This window comes from Nicotiana tomentosiformis, chromosome 3, assembly GCF_000390325.3.
Source record: "Nicotiana tomentosiformis chromosome 3, ASM39032v3, whole genome shotgun sequence".
Taxonomy (NCBI): Eukaryota; Viridiplantae; Streptophyta; class Magnoliopsida; order Solanales; family Solanaceae; genus Nicotiana; species Nicotiana tomentosiformis.
This window is the reverse complement of record NC_090814.1, coordinates 42,637,958-42,643,449: the sequence shown is the minus strand read 5'-3', so window position 1 is coordinate 42,643,449 and position 5,492 is coordinate 42,637,958. Positions and strand designations below refer to the sequence as shown.

Genomic DNA, 5,492 nt, shown 5'->3' with positions numbered 1-5,492 from the left:
TTCGAGGCCTCAAACCACACATAACAACATCAAAACCACGATTCGGAACTCAAATCAAACTTTATAAACTTTCGAACTTTCAACTTCCAAAACTCGTGCAGAACTATATCAAATCATGTCGGAATGAACTCAAATTTTGCACACAAGTTTCAAATGACATAACGAACCTATTACAACTCCTGAAATAACAAACTGAACCCGATATCATCAAGGTTAACTCTCGGTCAAACTTATGAACTTTTTAAATCTTCAAATTGTCAACTTTCGCCAAATAGTACCGAAACCTTCCAGAGACATCCAAATGCAAATCCGGGCATACGTCCTAGTCTAAAATCAGCATCCGGATCTAACGGAACCACCAAAACTTCTGATCCGAGGTCAAATACACAAAAGTCAAACTTGGTCAACTCTTCCAACTTAAAGCTTCCTAGTTGAGAATCATTCTTCCAAATCAATCCCGAATCACCTAAAAACCAAAACCAATGATTCACACAAGTCATAATACATAATAGGAAGCTACTTAAGAATTAAAATAGCTGAATGGAATGAAAATTTCATAACAACCGGTTAGGTTGTTGCATTCTCCCTCACTTAAACATACATTCGTGCTCCATTACAAGAAAAGTGTCATTTACATGGGGATTTTACATAGAAATTTTTTCTGCAGGTAATACATGCAGATTTTCATGGGAAAATCAAAAATTCCTAAATATAAGAATATTGTATTTGCGAAAATAGAATTCCCAGGAAATTTCGCAGGTATATTTAGCGCCATCTAGCGCGAAAATAACACTTGGGAAATTAGTTGGAATTCAATACGCATATACCATATTCGCAGGTAAATTCGCAGGAACGAGAACGAAAAAATAATAAAAACTTTTCCTTTGATAATCTGCATGAATATCTCCAGGTAGTCTACCTGCGAGTTTTGCTAGGGATAATCACATGGGGTTTTACATAGGGATAGTATTTACTTGGGGATATTATTGTTGCGAATTTTGCTGGGGATCTATTCTTGGGGATTTACCAAGGGATATACGTACCTGTGGAATTACTTGGGGATATAGTTGATGCTATTTTAGTTGAGGATTTGTTCTTGGGGATTTATTTGGGGATATTACTACCTGCAGAATTACATGGGAATAAAGTTGTTGCGATTTTAGATGGGGACTTATTCTTGAGGATTTACATGGGGATATATATACTTACGGTATTATTTGGGGAATTTCATGTGTTATTGAGTCACGTGAAATACATTGTAGAAGTATATTATCAGCAAATAATTGACTTTTATGATATCTTTCTTTGTATTACGAACGATACACTTCGCCTACTCCATGTCTACTAACGCTCCTCTCCAGAGCGTTTTATTTAAAAAATATTATAATTAATGATTATCAAGGAGTAGAGGGACTCGCTGTTATAGTCATTATCGTCGAGTAAACTGACTATCAAGGTGATATATTAGTTTATATAAGCAATATATAAAGAACAAGATGATTATCGTCGAGTAAACTGACTATAACAGTGATATATTGGTTTATTGGTTTATAAACCAATATAAAGGTGATATAAGCAATATTTTACTTATATAAACTAATATATCACCTTTATACTTAGTTTTCTCAACGATAATACTTATAGTAATCTTACTATCATTGAGGTGATGATGTTTTGCCACATATTGCTTTTGGCCTCGATGACAGTAAGATTACTATAAGTATTGTTTTATTAATTATAGTTTTATCTTATTAAAATAATTCTTTTAGTGAGAAATTATTTATTTATTTATTTATTTCGAACACAATTCTATATACAACGATAAATCTCACTAAGACATCCAATCAATTACTCTTTGATATTAAAAATCACTGCTAGAAATACAACATTTTTCCACGGACAAATTGTTAGTGGCAACATGTTCATGGCTTATTTCATTAGGGGTTTGAATGTATCTATTTGAGAATGATTTTATCATTTGAGTTCTTGTCTTTGTAACGCCCTCATTTTTATAAAATATTATATACATTAATTGACTATTTTTTTAATCATGTATATGTTGTTTAAAATATTTTCACCCTTTCTTTAAATTTAAGTTTCCATGTCATTTAAAAGTTATTTTGTTAATAGAATTGATTTTCTTTTATTTAATTCAAATATGTATTTGTATTTAGTTCATTAGATACTTTAGAATGTATTGCTTAGTTAACTTATGAAAAAATAATTTATACTAGTGACAGACCTTTAAGGAGATGTAGAGATTTTCTAAGGGCCAATAAGACAAATAGAAATTAAAAAAAAGAATCTTATGGGTCTAGTATATATATTTTAAGAGAGTAATGACTATTCTTTACCCATTCTAGGTAAAATGGGGTTATAGTGTAAATTTGTAAAGCATAATCTTTTAACTCTAGATAGAAAGAACTTTCTAGGATTTTTCTTTGGGGGATTCGTTTGGCAGCCCCCCTTATCTCTCAAAGTCTTGTCCTCCTCCTTCATCTATCAAACACCATTGAAGAGCTCAACACATATACATGCAACTCTTTTTCCATCATTAAAATTTAAGTTTTAAAATATTAAAACATATTTACTTACCTATTGAAGGAAGATTTGGATTTTACCTTCAAGAATCAAGATGGAATGAGCTTATTTTGGAAACCCTAGGTTTTGGATTTTGTGGAGAAACTCTCTCAAACTTGCAGTAAGTTTCTTACTCTATCTATATGTGAATTAGTATATCTTTTGCATGGTGAATTTTAGTCATTTAAAATCAGAAATTTAATCCCGTTTTTGAATTGGACAGCAGTTACTGTTTTGGGCATAACTTGTTCTCTAAAATTCGGATTGGGGTGATTCAAAAGGCTATAAAAAGATAAGAGATATATCTACAATTATTATAATAAGATGTCCAGTTCTGTGGTTTACTACCTCAAAAATCTGCTGCAATACAGGGCAAAGCTGCTGCCTAGATTTGCTCCTTAAAAATTGTGAATTGTAGAGACCCATTGACATATAATGGCTGGACTTGCTTTGAGGATTTATATTTTTTTAATATTTTATTGAGCTTTAGAAACTTGAATTATTCATTCGCTTTATTTTGTTGGAGTTAATTGAATAGCTTGAGTCTTGGTAAAAGTTTCCTTTACTTTAAGTTATTATATTGGTTGTTCCTACTTTAGTACCCTACTTGCTATGACTAATTTAGAAGGTATGTTTTCGAACATTTTGATTATTTGTCTACCATTGAGGGTTTATGTAGGTTTGATCCTCATAAGCCAGTTATTGAAGGCATTGCTAGTTGCATTCGTAGTAAATTTGAGCTGGCTAAACCTTCTTGGAAGAAATTCCCACAACCTACTCGGGATATGTGGTTTGAAGAATTCAAGGTAAGGATGTTTATAATACGATTCATGTACAAATGTTGGTGTGTAAGTTTATAGGACAGATTCAGATTTTATGTTTATATGTGTTGTGTTATAAAATACTAAATTTAGATGGCTCCCTCATTATAATGATGCTATACAACACAATTTTGAGAAAAGGGCATCTTCAAGAATGATCCAACTTTTTCAAGATGTTAGAAAGGACTTGTCTGTGATGAAGCCAAATTGGATAGGTGATGCAGTATTCAAGGAGATGAAGGAGCATTGGGAGTCTCCTCAATTTAAGTTAAAGTCGGAATAAAATAAAAAGAATCGCGGTGCAAATGCAGGTGCCTCGGTTCATACAGGTGGTTGTATACTTCATCGCGTGATTTGGAAGAGATTGGTAATATATAGTTCCTTTTTAATTTATTTTTTCTAGTACATAGATCATATAAATGTTGATAGCATACATATCTTCCTTTAATTACAGAAGGAAGCTACTGGAAAAGATCCTTCATTTTTAGAATTTTATTTTCACACTCATCGAAAGGAGAAAGATAAAAGTTGGATAAATGAGAAAGTTGAAGGTGCTTATGTAAGTCTTCCTTCTACAACATATATGTATTGAAATTATTTAACTGTCATTACTCTATTAAGTTGATATATAATTGGTTGTTTCAAGAAGAGCAGAGAATTTAATAGTCCAACAAACTTATGCACAAACTTGCTTTATGTAATTAATATGCCTTATCAGGGCCTAGGCAGATCTTTAGATTAGACCATTATGAAAAACATAAAATAAAAGATAGAAAAGGAGATAAGAAAAAGGAAGTGGACAACTAGCCATTATTTTATTGTAGTGATAATAAGCAAGAGTAATATTAATCTTTCTAAATTGGGCCTACTAGCTTTATCAAATTAAAGCTTCTGATTGAACCATTAACTTAAGCATATAATTGCCTTTTAAGTGACTTGATAGTATAGATATATTTTTATACTCGTCAGCCTATATTAGTTAATCCCGGAAAACTAATTATATTGGACTCTATTCTTAAGTACCCTTTTTGGTTTAATTCAGGTAAACATCTGATTACTTGTGTGGAGTCTTTGCTCCATTTTCTTTAGTATTCTCCAGCCCAATTAAAATGTTAGGGAAAGATGTGCTTAACTGCTAGCAGTTGTCAAAATTATTAATATTTGTTTTAATGCAAAATCACTAATATTTGTTTCAATGCTTTTGTGCAGAATAAGTTTGAAAAAAAGAAAGAAGAATTATTAGCTTTCCTAAAGTGCATCTGTTGATGGAGAAACTAATTCAGCTAGCGAGCTATCTCAATTAGGTGAAATGGATATTTGAGTGCTATCAGTTGGTAGAAAGAAAAAAGGAAGAGTTGCAGGTCTTGGCTCTGTAGATGAGTATGATTAGGATTGAGATACTTGGTAGTACTATTTAAGATTTACAGTTAAGACTTTTCATTTTCATCTTCGGAAGACAATCAAGATTCAGAGTGACAATGATGATAACAACAACTCTGTAGATGAGTATGATTAGGATTGAGATACTTGGTAGTACTATTTAAGATTTACAATTTAGACTTTTTATTTTTTTCATTTAGGAATTATCCATTATTATTTATTAATTTATGCATCATATTTTGGTTTTATATTGCTTCAGATTTGTGCAGAGTTGTTTGTTTGAAAAAATAGGATTAATATCATATGTACATTGAATTGTGTGAAATATAATTTGGGACTAAATACCAATAAATTTGCTTTTAAAAAATATACAAGTTACTTGTGGATTTTCATGGGGAAGTGCCCAAAGCGAAATAATCTTTTGTTGGGAATTTACCTGCAAATATACAGTACATGGGAATTTATATGGGGACTTTGTTAGGAATTCTCCTACGAAATTATCACATCAAATTCCCATGAAATTCCCCTTTCCCACAGAATTTTTATTGAATATTTTCTGCAAATTTACTTGGGGGGTTTTGCTGCAGAATTACATGCGAATATTTGCCCATGACAATTCCTAGGAAAATTTCTTTCTTTTACAATTTTTTACCAAATTTTACTTACGATTTTTTGGTATTTCTTGCGGAAAAGTCCGAAAGCATTTTACAT

The 5,492-nt window shown here is 31.4% G+C and overlaps 1 long non-coding RNA gene across 1 annotated transcript; it reads left to right on the top strand.

Annotated features, from left to right (window-relative positions):
• The first annotated feature begins 2,444 nt into the window (after positions 1 to 2,444).
• LOC104090598 (uncharacterized) lies at positions 2,445 to 5,029 on the top strand. The gene is made up of 5 exons (XR_011414686.1): positions 2,445 to 2,701; positions 3,260 to 3,386; positions 3,543 to 3,768; positions 3,856 to 3,960; positions 4,611 to 5,029. It is a non-coding gene; the product is annotated as an uncharacterized lncRNA (long non-coding RNA).
• The last annotated feature ends 463 nt before the right edge of the window (positions 5,030 to 5,492 follow it).